Source organism: Alexandromys fortis, unplaced genomic scaffold, assembly GCF_014885135.2.
Source record: "Alexandromys fortis isolate MF-2015 unplaced genomic scaffold, M_Fortis_MF-2015_v1.1 scaffold_34, whole genome shotgun sequence".
NCBI classification, from domain to species: Eukaryota; Metazoa; Chordata; class Mammalia; order Rodentia; family Cricetidae; genus Alexandromys; species Alexandromys fortis.
The window spans coordinates 12,941,723-12,958,672 of NW_026067933.1; the positions used below are offsets into that span (position 1 = coordinate 12,941,723).

At 35.4% G+C, this 16,950-nt stretch overlaps 1 protein-coding gene and 1 long non-coding RNA gene across 2 annotated transcripts in view; one reads left to right on the forward strand and one right to left on the reverse strand.

The window, feature by feature from the left end:
• Positions 1 to 16,950, forward strand: part of Thsd7a (thrombospondin type 1 domain containing 7A) — a 402,007-nt gene that overhangs the window by 118,790 nt on the left and 266,267 nt on the right. The gene's annotated exons all lie outside the window — the stretch shown is intronic.
• LOC126503906 (uncharacterized) overlaps positions 1,413 to 16,950 on the reverse strand; it is a 16,470-nt gene continuing 932 nt past the window's right edge. The window contains exons 2-4 of the long non-coding RNA XR_007592450.1: positions 9,741 to 10,006; positions 9,404 to 9,514; positions 1,413 to 1,595 (exon numbers count right to left, since the gene is read on the reverse strand). This is a non-coding gene — a long non-coding RNA (uncharacterized lncRNA). The remainder of the gene's footprint in view (positions 1,596 to 9,403; positions 9,515 to 9,740; positions 10,007 to 16,950) is intronic.

Sequence of the window (16,950 nt, forward strand, 5' to 3'; positions counted from 1 at the left end):
TTTGCCTGCCAGGCACGCACATTCGAGGTTTTGCAGAGATTATAATGAAATAATGTATTGATTTGAACTAACAAATGGAGAAGCAAGAATCAACTGGGACTCCTCTTCTAATAACACACCCAGTTTTCCACGATTCCTCAACTCAACGGTCTTAGACATACTGGTTCGGCAGGAAGCCAAGACTCTTGGCATTCTGCACAGGGTGTCAGGGTAAACAGAAGCTATGTAAAACTTTAATAGCTCCATCACTGAGAGGCAGGAATGAAAAGAGGAGAGGGAAAAAAATCTAGCAAAGACAAATACTGTGATTACCTTCCCACTGTGGCTCCACTGTGATTTACAGCTTTGTGGGGCATGAATTCAAAGAAACACAGTGGAAGGAACCAGAGATATTCCTGGCTATAGTTAAGAATTTGGAAGACTTTTCCAAAGAGCTGGCTTTGCACAGGGGAGCAGAAAGGGATATTTCACTGTCCCAGCTCAGTGTGATCCACTAGTTCTGCAACTGACTTATGTAGAAACTCTTTCTGATTTTAAGCCAGCTACACATTCTATGCAAAAGTTTTTTCTAGATTGCACTTTCATTTCCAATATTTTTATCAAACAAAAAAGTGTCAATGAGAAATACTTCTGCAGACCACTGAGGCAGAGGTGCAGCTGCCTGGTATCTGAAATGTTAAGGTAATGGCAAGCATGTGGAGGATAATGTACTGGCCAAGGAACCGTTGCTTCTTTAGACTCTGATAGATATATTTTAAAGACTTTCTGTAAAGCTCAAGCTTAATCTTTGAGAGCAATTGGAACACATTTTCTTTGCTTTGTATTCTTGCAAGTGGTTATTGATGTACTTGGTTTAAGAAGCAAACATGTTCCTGCTAAGCAGTTGGTAATTTAAATGCATAACAGCTCTGTGACTTTCATAATGTAAGTGATGACAAAATTTAAGAAGGAAGTAGTCTTGACTCCTTTTATTTATTGAACATAAGCAAACACAGTGTCCTGTCTTAACAGACTAAACTGGCTAATGCTGGTGGGTGTGCAGTTGCTAAAGCATTATGAGTATCTTTGCAAACACATCCTTTCCTAGGAAAGTGGTTCCTTATTACTATGTGAAAACTCAAAGCATATTTGCCGCTTCAAATAGTCTTTCATGCCCAAACTGAAATAGCACTGAGAACCAGATTAATATGACTGCACAATGCATCAGTGAAAGGTGTAACTCATGTCAGAGAGACTTGAGTACCCCAAAGGGAAATATTAACAACAGCGAGCATTTATGCTGCGGGCATAGATTATGTGCTCATTTTCTTCATTCAGTCTGTGTTAACGGCTAGCTAGGAGATGTCTTTGTAGTAGATATTCTTTAAAAAAAAATGGAACATATGGAAAATAGGTATTTAACTTACCCGTAATATTTACTTGGGAAAGGCGGCGATGGCTTAGTTGATAAAGTACCTGCCACGTTTGCCTGTAGACCCAGTTGCATCCTGAACACCCAGTGCAAATCTGGACATTGTCATGCACACTGTAATGTTAACACTGAGGCTGGGGCAGGCAGACAGAGTCACAGCTGTGCAGGCTTTCACTCTAGACAGCTGATGAGAACCAAAAGACAGATTCCACTTTAGCAAACAACATGGAAAGTGATAGAAAGGGACAACCGATTGTCAACCTCTGCTCCCAAATACAGGTGCAGACACGATGATATAACACACACATACACACACACACACACTTTATACAAACACAAAACCCACTAAAAATTAAAAACAAAAGAAGCCTAAACATATTATTTGAGCAATCCCTTGTAGCCTCGTTGACAAATGTACAGCCCATTTCTAAGGGGGCATCACTCTCCAGGGTATCTTCAATCAAGAAAAAATTAAACATTTGTCAACTAAACCAGCTTTAAAGAACTGTAGCAAAAGTAAAGCACAGAATTTTAATTAAATAAATATCCTGTGGTAAATCTCCTTCCACTAATCCAGGCTGCATTATGAAAAAGGATTTCTATATGTCTTTTTGGTGGGAGGTGTGGAGGAGTGTAATGTCAGCCCAAATTGGAAAAGTTGACAGACAGGAAAGTGAGGAACAAGTAGACCACATGTATGTTATGTGACAATGACTGCTAGTGCCAGCATGGTTCAGCCAGAGCAGATGGGACTTGAGGTGTGCTTAGGTATGGCCAAATTGACCCTGTATTTGTCAAAGTGTTGTGATTGGAGCGGCAGGCTATGTTTCTGGCACGGCTAGTTTTTTTTTTTGTTTGTTTTTTGTTTTTGTTTGGTTTTGTTTTTGTTTTTCGAGACAGGGTTTCTCTGTGGCTTTGGAGCCTGTCCTGGAACTAGCTCTGTAGACCAGGCTGGTCTCGAACTCACAGAGATCCACCTGCCTCTGCCTCCCGAGTGCTGGGATTAAAGGCGTGCGCCACCACCACCCGGCCCGCATGGCTAGCTTTATACCCGAAATAATTACACAGAAACTGTATTCTTTTAAACACTGCCTGGTCCATTAGTTCCAGCCTCTTATTGGCTAGCTCTTACATATTGATCTAACCCATTTCTAATAATCTGTGTGGCCAACGAGGTGGCTTACCAGGGAAGATCTTAACATGCATCTGTCTGGAGTGGGAGAATCATGGCGACTCCTAGACTCAGCTTCTTTCTCCCAGCATTCTGTTCTGTCTACTCTGCCAACCTAATTTTCTGTCCTATGAGGGCCAAGGCAGTTTCTTTATTAGTTAACCAATGAAAGCAACAGATAAAATACAAGACCTACCTCCATCAGTCAAAGTATTAAAATGTTTAATATTATTTTGTAATTATTATGTTAATTTACTCATTTATGTAATTTTAACACAATATTAGGATATTTAACCACTTTTGTCAGTCTTATTAATTCAACATAATAATGATGAAATTTGTGTCATATTTAAAGTGTTACATCTAAAGATTAGCAGGGTCACATTCTTGATATTTTTTAATATCTTAAATTGTGCCTTGAGCTTTGTGTTCTAGAAGGCTCTTAGTTTTGGTGTATCAGTTGATGATTAGTTCTTCATGACAGGCAGTCATAAAACAAATGCAAGACAAATCATCCCTAACAGTATGCCTTTATTTTAGAGAAGTAATTTAGCCGAGGTATACTTCATTCTCTTTAACATGCCATATTATATAGTTTCCAAGCAACCAAGCATCTTGGCAAACTATGCTCACAAATGTCTCAGGAGCTATGGGGGGATAATTTATAGTCTTCTTTTGATCAAGAACCATGAGTTATAGATCCTTTATGAGAGGAAATTAGTTGAACAAAACACAACTAACCATATATAACACATTTAATTCATTACCTCAATTAGCCTTGGCTTATAAACTTTATTATTTGGAAATGCTTCCAAAAGATCTCATGTGAAAAAAATCTCCTTTATGAGGATCAAACATGGCTTTTGCTCAACCATGGACACTTTATGTTGAATACCTGAAATATATATGTATATACATATATATATATTTCCTGCTGCTTCTCATTGCCTCTCAGAACAATATACTTAGCAATGATTATTTTCTATCTATATCCCAGTTACCTTCTCTGTTAAAATATCTAGCTTATACACTAGTAAGATTTCCTATATAGTAAGAATTGCTGACATTTATGTCACAACCTACACTAATACTGCATTCTTTCTTTTAATTCAATATGTAATTTAAAATCCTGTTTTTGTAGTAGAGACAGTCTTAGAATGTTAGAAATAATGATATATATATATATACAGTATTCACTACTTGTAGTTCTGCTTTAAAGTTATATTAAAAGTTGAAATAATTTGTAGGTCAAAGCACATCACTGTCGTTTTCCTACTTGTATTAAATAACTGTTGAGAGGGCTTTCACTGCTTTGTTCTTCTCAATTAAATACTGGCTCTATGTACAGAATTAGAATAAAGATTGGTTTATGCTTCAAAGATACCACCAATTAAGTGATAATCTAATGTATTCTGAAACCTGTTTTGTTTTCAACTCAAAGTCTGTATCTGTTGCCAATTATACCCCAATTAATTCTAGTTTCAGTGTGAGAATATTTTCATTTCTCACTGCACTAGAAGAGTGCCTTTAACTGAAGCGTCTCTGATCTTCTAGTTTTGCATATCTTTCAAAAATCATAAGCTATATGACACACAGAGATTTACTCATTGCATTTCAATAGGCTATGTTGTCCACTGAGATATTTGATCAGTGCATCAAGGATATATAATTGGTGTATTGAAATCAAAGGGAAAGAGGAGGTCAAGTACAGTTAGATACTACACTGCATATCTTGATTTTTGTGGTTTCTGAACAGAATTGTTTAATATGCATACTTCATAAAAGGCATTATGCCACACACTATAGTGGTATATAATAGGGGATTTTAAAATGAAGATTTAAGAAATGCAAATATCCTGCAGTAATGTCGAATATTAATTCCCAAAGAATAATGACTTCTTTCTTAATAAGAGGGCGAAGCAATACTATGACATTCAATCTGTGCTGACCCAAGGCTTAATACTGCCCCTTCCTCTTACTGAGTATGGAACATGGAAATAAAATATCTCTAGTCTTTAGATCCTGAAACATGGATTGTCTGTGCAAATAATACATAGATGTTTGAGTGTGTGAATTAATTTGAAGCCAATTCTGAAACATGGCAGAGGTATACCTATATCTGCACCCAATCAGGCCAAAGTAAGAGCTTTCTAGCTCCAAGCACCTCCAGGAAGCTGTGATAATGGTGTACAGTGATACACAGGCTAGTCCACAAATCGTTCCCCTTCAAGCATATTCACACAGAGAATATTCAGTAAAATTTCTTCTTCAGAGAGCTCCCAGAGAGCTAACCCAAGATAATTATGAGTTTCTCCCTAAGAAAGCTACATAAATCACACTAAGTTAACCTAACAACAGAGTCAGGGAGAGTCAGCAAGATGCTTGAGGGAGCAAGAACAACCAGATATTTTGCAACCAAAATACCAATGATTGTTCTTGTTAACTGATGCATGTGCTGAATGAGCCACATTATTGTCTAGATGCTCTACATTTATACCTTCACCCTTCCAAAGGTCTTCTGAGCTTGCTGCTTATCGTCATTTACAGGTGGAATAAATACAGGGAAATTCGGTTTGCTCAGACAGAAACCAAGACAATTCCCCAAGATACTCAGCTCCTAGATATTCAATCAAACACTGAAATGTAGATTCATGGATATGAATTTCTGTATATATGATTAAAATTCCAGTTTAATGAACACAGATAAGAAGATTTTCCAAGTAGGTTTGCTTGACAAAATCATATAAGCACTTTAAAGTTAAAGAGTTTTCTCAGGCTGCAGGATGAAAAGAAAGTGTAAAATATAAGGCAGAGGAAAGATGTTAGAGATATTAATATTTAGATGCTGTAGCTAATGAGATGAGAAGACCAGAAAATTTCTTACCTAAGAAAGGAAGAATCATGGTAATACAGTATCAAGAATTTTGACTTTGTCTACATTCTGATTAAGCATCATGAAGGACACTACTCCTCATGTTATTCATATTATTACACTTAATTTAGTCAATGCATTAATTACTGTCTTGTTATAATTAAGCAGTAAACTTATCAGCACAATATCAACTTCTAACTACAGAAATGTAAACTGATAAATGGGTATTATTTCAAATGGATCTTTACAGTAATTTGTTAAGCAACCATTAAAAAAATAAATCTAATTACAGTAATGACAGTACATACTAGGAAGCTCTATGGAATTAGAAGGGTTAAGACACTGAGATAAATTTCATCCCCCAAAATATATCTAGACTGGAAATAGAAGTGAGGCCTCACAACAACAAAGTGGCCATGGGAAGTAACTTGACATGATAGGCCACCTTATAGGAAGAAAAATGCCCTTAGGTATCCCTGAGTCTTGTGAGATAATGAAAACAGACCCAGCCTGGTTGAGAAATGCAATCTATCCGTAGTCTACACAGTCCATTATGAGGTTGCTGTCAGCTTGAGAACTGACAAATTTTGTATCACCTACGAGATTCTTAGAGATGCTGAATGTCAGCTCCCAACCTAGACCTAGTATGCTGGGATGTGCCCTTTAACAACTGTCACTAGCATGACCTATTTGCATACTACTACTAGAAAAATATCAAACTAAGGACAAACTAGTTACTGTATAACACTGTCACCTTGCTAGTAGAAGTCGAAGGAAAAGGAATAAAGAGTTGGATTTTTTTCGTACTATGAAATATCTTTCACTTGAGTTATAGTGATACGAATAGCTTATAATATTCTAATGATGAAACAAGTGCAGTATACAGTAAGAGAATATTGATTTACAAATCTTTGAAGAAAGAACCGCACACAGAAAGTGTAAAGGTTGCTTCAACTGAATGGTATATGAAAGGCCTGACAAAATGTGTGTTTATGGTATGTGTTCTAATGTATCTTTCACAGCTCACATCAAATTACTTCCTGTGTAAGCATTATGTTTGATAATACCTTGAATTGCATGTAGAGCTAGAAAACTACAACTAAGAAGAATCCAATCAGGACTAATTGCATGTAGAATTTCTAAAGCAAACTGTACAATGTCAAGTTCTGCAAACACACCTTTAAAAACATTCAGAACTAAGAAAAGAAAGTTTTGAAAATCAATTCCATGAAGCAGGAAGACAATTTTCATCTCCATGTAAAATAAAATTAATAAAATCAAATACTTTATTTCTTTACAGAATTCTTTGCCAACATGCTAGGCAGATAAATTTAAATATATAGAGTTCTTTAAAATTGACATTTTTTTCCAAGTGGAAACTAGAATTACTTGCAGATTAAGTCTGTTATTTTTCCCGGGGCTGTGGAGTAATCATGAATGCAGTATTGCTTGTTAGACAGATAAGGTAGCCAGAGCAAACAGCAATGAAATTCAGAATATACAATTTCTATGAAAGATAGGTATTGAGATCAAAATAAATTATTGCAATTTTCAGAAATGATCAAGGAGCTGATATGATCCTCATCTTTTTTTCAGAGAAGGCTGTGTATAAACAAGTATTACATGTAATACTTGCCAAATGCAGCTTTACCATAATGTTTTCTGTTGTGAGAGAACCTTCTGTCTATGTGTTGCTTTTATTGGTTAATGAATAAAGAAACTGGCTTGGCCTGATAGGGTAGAACAGAGCTAAGAGGGGAAAACTAAACTAAATGCTTGGAAAGAGAAGGGAGGAGTCAGGAGAGAAGCCACATAGTCCCGCCAGAGACAGATACTGCAACTTTAGCTGGCAAGCCACAGCCAAGTGGCAATACACAGATTAATATAAATGGGCTAAATTATTATGTAAGAGCTAGCTGATAAGAAGCTAGAGCTAATGGGTCAAGCAGTGATTTAATTAATACAGTTTCAGTAGATGAATATCTACTGAATGGATATTTTATTAGGGGAAAATAGAATTTCAAAACATTCCACTACTTTCCCAAAGTAATAAACCAGAAGTTGATTTAACAGGAAACATGTTTGTAGCCTGTTAGAAGACTGTGCTGACACAAACACACTGTCATGTACTTTCCATACTGTAATTCTTGGGACTGTCTGAAAGTAGTCATTTTATTTACATTATATGTATATGTATCTTATATATATATATATATATGTATATATATATACAACTTAAGTTTCCATGATTCCTTATACTATTTGAATAAGTACTGTGCCATATAACATTAAGAATGTTCTTTTACACTTTTGTAATACTATCTTTAGATAAGAGAGATTGTGTGTAGATTTTGTTCAGGGAAAGACAAGATGTGTTGTGACAGAGTAACCATCTATATGTACTTCTTCAGTACCATATCCTGTCTCTTCCATCAGTATAAATTATAAACTTTTTTATAATACATTCTACTGACATGGGCTTTAGCAGTCAGTTCTGTGGTAACCAAAACAGTTCAACATTGTAGGTGGGGAGCTGAAGATGGAGAAATTATGCTAACACATAGCAAAACTGTCATATTCTGTAACTGAGTGTAAGTCAGAAAACAATCGACAAGGTACATAATGTGCTTTATTTTTCTATCTATCTATCTATCTATCTATCTATCTATCTATCTATCTATCTAATCTATCTACCTATCTATCATCTATCTACCTATCTATCATCTATCTATCTACCTATCTATCTACCTATCTATCATCTATCTATCTATCTATCTATCTCTACCTATCTATTATCTATCTATCTATCTATCTATCTATCTATCTATCTATCTATCTATCTATCTATCTAAGATATGGCACTCCAGGACAGAGGGACAAAGATGAATCCTAGCATGTGATAGCAGTCACATAGGCAAAAAGAAATAATAAATGTCACTTATGCTCTTAAGTACAGGTGAATATTGATGGATGAATAATAACAAGAGTTATTGCACACAAATTAGTGTATGTTACAGTAGTAAGGGCTAAAATTAATGCAATTTTTGATTTGTTTTCTTTTTTGAGGCAAGGTTTCTCTGTGTAATAGTCCCAGCTATCCTGGAACTCATTTTGTAGACCAGGTTTGCTCCTATCTAACAGAGATTTGCCTGCCTCTCCCTCCTGATTGCTGAAATTAATGGCATGCACCACCACCACCCATCTCATAAACTAAAATTTTAATTTGACACTCAGCCCAATTAGGGAATAGAGTTCCTTGATAAGTTAGATGTAGATAGGTGAACAGGACTGTGAGGTTTGTGTTTATTTGGAGGTTTTATATAGGCAATGAACTCCACATAATGAACGAAATCCAAATGGCATAATGGTGCAACTGTGAAAATAATTAACCATAGTTACTTTCAAGGTAATTGAAACACTCAAATTTTAATAATTCCTTATGCATTATTTATGTGTATTTATGATGTATGTTTCACTTATACTTTGAGTATTCAGAACTCCAGAATTGTTATTATAAAATCAGAAAATTAAGGACAGAAATCAATGCTATTAATAATGTTGGTATTCCAAAAGACACAAAATTAGGATTTTTAGATAAGATTTTTAATAAATAGTTTTTGTTTTTGTATTAGTGAAGGGGATTTTGAAGCAAGTTTCTTTTGTAGCTTCTATAGGGGAAATTTATAAAAACTATGTACAAATAAACTCACCTGGGTTGAGTTCATATTTTAAAAAGTATTTATATACTTAATTGTCTCTTGTCTATAACTGTAAGGCACAATTTTTAAAGAATAAAAATGAGTGTCAAAAGCCAATTTCTGTAAAAAAAAAAAAAAAAAAGAGGAAGGTAAGGAGGGAAAGAGAGAGGGAGAGAGAGAATGTAGTGCTGAGACAGAAGTTATGGTTCCATGCCCAAAATTCAGCCTGAAATGACCACCTCAAAACTTACCTTGTCTTATTAGCATGACAAGGGTTCATTTACTTTCTTGCTGCAAATTTTTTATATTTGGATTTTCTTGGTCTTAATTAGTTATCTGCCCCTTGGCAATGTTTAGGTTTCCTGCAGTAGTAAGTGCACAAAAGCATTAATGATAAATCCAGAAATATTTCAAAGCACCTATATAGTCTTTCATGTAACGTAAAGAATACCCTTGGGCTGAGAGTTGGTGCAAAACCTGACCCGATTCTTTGATTTCAGGTAATTATTTGAATTCATTAAAACTGTTAGTTTCTATAATTATCATTGTTCTGACTTTATTTTACTATTTTTGAAATCAGCAAATTACCTCATCTTTGTATTTCCTTTCTAAGTTGGAAGATTTCCATGAGTTTCAAGTGTTGTTTTGAACTTAAATAGAATACATCCTGAGCAGCTCCGTGATGCAGAGAGGAATAAAGGTGTCTTTGGAGAAAGAACTTCAAGTGCAAATTAACTTGAAATAATTGAACCTGAGTGTGGAATAATTTGCAGTCTTTCTTCTATGCAGCTGCGGGAGTTACTTCTGCAGGCCCAGGTGGCGGAGTTGCCTGGCGACTTCAAATTTTGTCACATCTGTCAGGTGTAGTAAAATAAAAAATACAGTAAGAGGCAACCTTACATAAATGTGGGACATCCCTGCAGGGTCTTGTCTCTTTGCAGCAGTGAATAAATTATATGAATACAATGTTGTTGATTTACCAACCCATGAAATTGGAAAGAATGGAAAAATTAATGCAAAAAATAAATAAATAAAACACTTCTTAGATTCATTATTGCAGGTCTCTAAAGCCAAGAAGCATCTATCTACCAAAATCCTATTTTCTAAATTAAAAATAAAGCAGGCCACTGTTATCTGAGAAAGAATGAACTTTTTATTTTTTGTGCTTCCTGCTTTTGAAAAATTTAACAAGGAAACAATCATTGCATCATATTTAGGTATATTCCATTCAACAAATTTTATTTTTAAAACAATTAATATTACATGGAAACAGACACGCAAGCCATCTCACAAAAATGAGTCCGTCTATATAATAAGGCTGATATTAATTAATATTATTTGTTCTATAAACATAGACAACATTTCCATACAATGAGGGAGAAAGTATGCAATAACATGTAGGTATCAAATGCTGGAATAGTTAACTACAAAACAGCAAGGGCTTCTCGTATTTAAGTGCACTTAATTGATACTCTATTCCTGGTGGGGGAGGAACTTTGTTACTTTCTCTTCTAATAAGGCACCTAAGTAGGAAACTAGGTGACCTTCAGTAAGATCTTCCCAACTACTCAGTTCCTGGCATTGGTGTATATATAGGTCATTAAGTAGGTAGGAGATTAAAAACAATGTCTGTCTCTCTCATCTGAAGATTTATTTTTAGGCTAGGTAATGAGCAGACATATGAGGGTGCTTTATAAACTGTGAAGCAGTGGTTACCAACCTTCCTAATGTGTGACCTTAAGAGAGTTGCTCAGGTCGTGGTGACCTCAAGCGATGAAAATTATTTTCATTGCTACTTCAGAACTGTAATTTTACTACTGTTCTGAATCATAATGTAAATATCTGTGTTTCTGATGGTTTTAGGTAACCCATAGGAAAGGGCCATTTGACCTTCAAGATGAAAACCACTGCTATGAAGGATAAATAACAATCCTTATCCTTTGCATGAATCTAATAAGCAAATAATATACAAAATTTCCTCACACCCTTTGCTTTTAACTTAAGAACAATTGTTTATCAAGAAAGTGATATAGTCTCCTGCTACTTTTCTTTAGTCATTCAAGAAATATTTAGCATATATTAAATACTAAATTATACAGAATGTCATACAACACATATAATTATACCAATCATCAGTATCAATAAGAAGTTTGTAGTTGCAAAACACAACGCTCTGAAGCAAACATTAAAAAGTTAAAGAGAATGAGAGTAATGAAGGAGCAGTTTCATATATAGGAAATGTTACATTAATATATATTTTAACACTAATATTTATTTGCTAATAGGTTAAGTAAAACTCATAATTGAAAAACTCACCGGAATCTATTGTTAAATCCACAGGAATGGCAAATACTCTGGCCAGGCAAATTCAAAAGTTCTAAATCTACTGCCTTTACTTAAAAATTGAAATTCCACATAAAATTCTTAGTTGCAGCTTTTTAAAACTTCTGGTCCAACAATAGCAATGGGTCTATATCCTACCCAAACCATAATCAATTATAGCTGGACTCATGTCACCTTTGGATAGGATGTGCTCTCTCTCTCTCTCTCTCTCTCTCTCTCTCTCTTCACTGATTTGTGTCAACTGCCCCAGTGCTTGTAAGGATATGAGTTCTCAAGCCTCAGTGTGTGAAAGGGATTCTTGTCTAACATCTATATAAGATTTTACCTTCCTTTCCTTCCTTACTTCCAAATTTTTAATACTGGGATAGCCCGTCTTTGTTTTATGAGTTCTTCCTTATATTGATTTGATATTATTCTCCTGTTTCTTCCAGGTATTTATCCTAAGCATATTTAATCACATTATAATCACATAATCATCTGCTTTTCAGATTGTTAATATTTACCATTCTGATAATGGTACTTGATTGTACTATGACTATCTAGGAGAAGAGTGATGTTTACCTGTGAATATATCTGTGAGGGACATTTCAAGAGAATTAAATGAGAGAGAAAACTCATACTGAATATGAGCAATGCCATTCCTTTGGTTAGGACCATGGAAAGAATATAAAAGGGAGAATGAGAAAGCCAGTGGAGCTCAGGGATCCCCCTTTCCTCACTTTCAGACCTGCTGTGACATGTACAGCTGAGCTCCATCACAGCCTCCCTACCACGAGGGACTGAACCCAATGAAACTATGAGCCAAGGTAAACCTTTCCTCTCTCAAGTCACTAATGCCCGGCATTTGATCACAGAAAGGAAAACAACTAATGCAACCATATGTCATTGTTGCAATGTAATCTGCCTTTCCGGTTTTTATTGCTATCCGAGCAGCCACATAATTGCAGTTACCTACAGAACTTCTAGATCTTTTTCTTTTTGTTCCAACTGTTCAAAGACAAACTAGCTATATTGCGAGAGCATTCATTGTCATTGAGGAAAAACCCTTACGCTCTGTTTCATCGCTTGGTAACTGACTTCCACATTCACCATATGACAGTATTGAAATCTTCTGGACTTCATACTTGCTCCATTCAGCAGTTACCTAACTGCCTCGGACTTATTTCTAGTCTGTCATCCTTATTTACAGGTGAAATACAACAGGCTCCTAGCTCCCTTGCCATCAGTCCATGCCTGCTGTATCTTTGTTCTGATGCTGGAAGTGGGTGCTTGTTAAGATTTCTGTCTAATTTTAAATTTTCATTAATTTGTCATTATGCTTAAGCTGAAGTTCAAACTATTGAACTCATCTCTCAGAATCTTACTTACTTATTCACTTACTACTATGACTCAACTTCTCTTTGAAACAATAACAAAGACAATGGAGGACACAATATATTTTGAACTCTGGTATCTCCCACCAGCACTGATTATTGTTTGGCATTCAAGAAAATTAATTGAATAAATCAATAAGTTGCTCATTCTACATTAAGATGCCCAAGTTTTCATAAATTCTAAGTCATTCACTTCTCTATTTCTGACAAACCAGCTCTTTGTCAGTGTTCTATTTTAATCAAGGTGTGTTATGATCAGAAAGAGATGGATAGGAAATATAGCTCTATGATGAGAATCTATGAACCTTAAAGTCCAATAGAGCAGACTTTATGTCTCATTCCATTTGAATGTTACCTATATGATTTTGAGAGTTTTACTGGTCTCACTAGCTCTTTATTCCTCCTGTGTAAAATATGAGTAATAATATTTGAATGAAAGATCCTTTTTTATATTGAATGAGACATTTTAAGAGTTCTGGCACATGTCCAATAAATATTTAACTTTTTGCATTAACTTTATATTCAAGCATGCATTGTGCCATTATAATATGTAGTAATTATGCTAAATCATCCCCCAGACATTTATTTATAATTCTTTTAAATAACTTATAAGTGAGTTTAATCATATAAGACAAGAACTCTAAAGTGTTAGTATGTTTGGGTTAAATGCTGAAATAGGAAGCATACTTAATATTTTCAACTTATGTTGAAAATAGCTATGTTCACAGTTAGTTTGCCCACCCAAGATATGGTCTGGAAATCAAGCGTCTTCTGATCTCTGTGAATTATATGTGATAATCCCAATGAATATGGTGATTATATATCGATTCTGACTTATGAAATTGTATCTGGTTCTTATTGGACTGGTGGGAACATATTTGGTTGTTCTTTTGTATAAGCACTTTTATTTGGATTTTACCCTGTACCTGAATATATGAATGTTCAGTGTAACTTGGAAAACAGATAATGTTTGCATTTTGTTGGCTGACGTGCAATAAGAAAAAAACTTACGAAAACTATGTCTGATTATTCTTTGTATCAATGGAGATCAGATGGTTCCAGAGGGCCAAAATGTGACTCTCAGTGGCCTGAGCATAACAGACTCCAGCTACTTTTCTTTTTTAATATGTGTAATACATGGAGACATGCAGCAATTATTGTAAATGACATCCCAAGGGTTGACATTATAGAAATAGATAAAAAGATGAAGTCACCAGTTATTTGGAATCAGGTTAGAAAAATAAGCAAGATAAGCAATAGGACAAGTCCCTGGGAGACAGTGAAAAATCACTGATGGCTAATCTGACCCAAAACCCTTCACATACACTTTTGTTCACTGTATGTCTTCAAATCTCAACCTGAAAACTCTTTTGAATATCTTAATAAAGGTAATGAGTGGGTTGTTGAGAAAAATGCTGACATCAAACCATTTCTCCAACTTTTATGAAGGAAACTCTACAAAAATATTCATTGACATTTCAAGAAATTAATAAGATGAACTATTTAGGGCAAGTTTACATATTATAAAATATGAAAGAGATAATATTTGCAATAATGTTAATAACACCTGTAATGCATCAACTCTCATGTGTTATAAATGATGAATTGATATATGACAAAGCTTGTGTATATAGTCTCTATTAGTCAACAGTGGCTCTGCAATTACTAACTTTGTTTTCCTCATGAGAACAACAGGGAATAAAGATGGAGACAAATTATTCTGAGGTCCTTAACACTGATTTTTATTTTAAAGTTTATTTCTTACTATGTATGTGTGTGCACGTGCATGCCTATATGTATACTATGTTCATGTCTGGTTCCTACATAGTCTAGAAGAGGGTGTTGGATCCTCTGTAACTAAATTTACAGCAAGTTGTGAGCTGCATTGTGAATACTGGTGCAGGAGAATTATCTGTATTCTGTCAATCATATTTTAAATAAAGGCTGATTGGTCAGGCAGAAAATATAGGCTAGAAAACCAGACAGAAAGTAGAAATGAGGTAATGAGAACAGGAGAATTCTGGGAAGGAGGAAGCTGATTCCTTGCACTCCTGCCCAGATCACCGAAGCAGCAGGATGTGATCTACCCCACTGAAAAATGTACTGAGCCACATGGCTAACATAGATCAGAAAAATGGGTTAATCAAGATGTGAGAGTTAGCCATTGAGAGGCTAGAGCTAATGGGCCAATCAGCTTATAATTTATGGAGACCTATGTGTGATTTTCTTGGGGGCTAAACAACTATGGAAACCTGACAGAAAACCCCAACAAGCAGGCCCCCGTTCATGTTACAGAACATGAACAAGCCCCCTACAAGAACAGTAAGTGCTCGTAAACACTGAGGCATCTTTCTTGCTCCAAAATTCACTATCTTTTTAGGCATAACTACTATCATGAGGAATCATAAGGAATATATTAGATATTTCACCTGCATATTGTCCTAGAACACATATTTTAGGTTGAGATTCCTTTTATTTTCAAGTACCTAGGGTTGCAACTCAAAGAGCTCAAGAGCCCTCTGGAGAGCCATAGACAATCAAAAATATCTTTTACTGTAGTATTTCAGCTACTGGCCTTAAATTATTGTTTAAAGTGTAACATTTTCTACAAGTTTAGATACCGTGTAGGATCCTTAATGCACACAATTTAATATTTATGTCTGGACATCTCTATCGAAAAGGCAGTTCCAGCATTTACAAGGCTTTCCCTAGGACAACATCCTTAACAACTGAAGCATGCTTTCTTTTCCTTGTCTTATAACAATGAGCTTCCATGTTCTCAGAACGAATGCTAAGATTACTCAGGGGAGGGGTTAGGAAAAGATGGCAAGGGTGTGGTTCACTGAACTGTGGTCTAGCACACTTTCACAAAACAGCAGAACTAACAGCTAGAGTGTAGCTCATCAGCAGACTGACTGACTGGAAAGTAGAAGTCCTGAAATACCCCAGCACTTAATGTCATCCTCCCCCACAGCTTTTTATATATGTTGTATACATTGAGCACTTACCTCATATTATGGATTAATTTTATATACTTAATTTTTTTTAACTGTGTTCAGTAATGTTAGTGGATAACATTTGGTAACTGGTTCTCTCTTCTACAGTATGTTTCAGGGATTAAGCTCAGATAATCAGGCCTGTGCAACAAGTGATTTTACCACCTGAGCCAGTTTTCCTACTGTTCTTAATTATTTGTCCTTTACAATCATTTGCTAAAGTGAGAAGGCAATGTGTTAAATATGGCTATTCTATCTGGCCATGGGAAATGACAGAGACTTGGTTATGGAAAAATACACTGGTAACTCTACTACTAGTTTCTGTGTTATTTAGATAGATCTTGGCTTCTCCCTACCTATCCTGAGCTGGAACTGAGACATAGGAAGCCCACCAGGCCTATTAGGAGACTGCTCTTGACTGACACCATGAGTGAATAATCTTTACAGTCTAAGTTGTGGTTAGAATTCTTCGTGCTCTTCTTGTTTATGGATTCTGTGTTTCAATGATGTCATGTGTGACTCTAAAAGGTTTCCCTTGGACTTACTGCATCTCTGAGTGCCACACTAACATATGCCATTTCTGAAAATCTTAGATCCCAATATTAATGATAAGCTTTTAGTTTTAAGAGAAACAGTAATTCTTCTATGTTAACTTTTTAACTGAAAACTATGCCTTCACTTTTATATTTTCATAGCACATCTCTTAAATACAAGCTTAGTGGCCCTATATTTTATTTTAAATTTTTATTGATTCTTTGAGAATTTCATATCATGTACTTGAATCCCATGTACTTCTTTGTTCTTCCATGCCTGTTCTGCAACTTGTAGCCTGTCCCCCAAAAGAAAAATTTAAAAAATAGAAATTTATGGTGATATGAAAGATATTCATCAGTATTGCTATAGGATAGGGTCATTTCAGGTTCCCTATCCTCAGCTTCCCAAGGGACTAACTGGGGACATCGCCTTGGGCTCCTGGGAGCCAATCTAGGTTCAAGTCTCTTGCCAACACTAAGGTGGCTCCTTTAACTAAGATATGTGCTTCCCTGCTCCCCTATCCAACCTTCCTTTATCACAATCTTCCTGTTT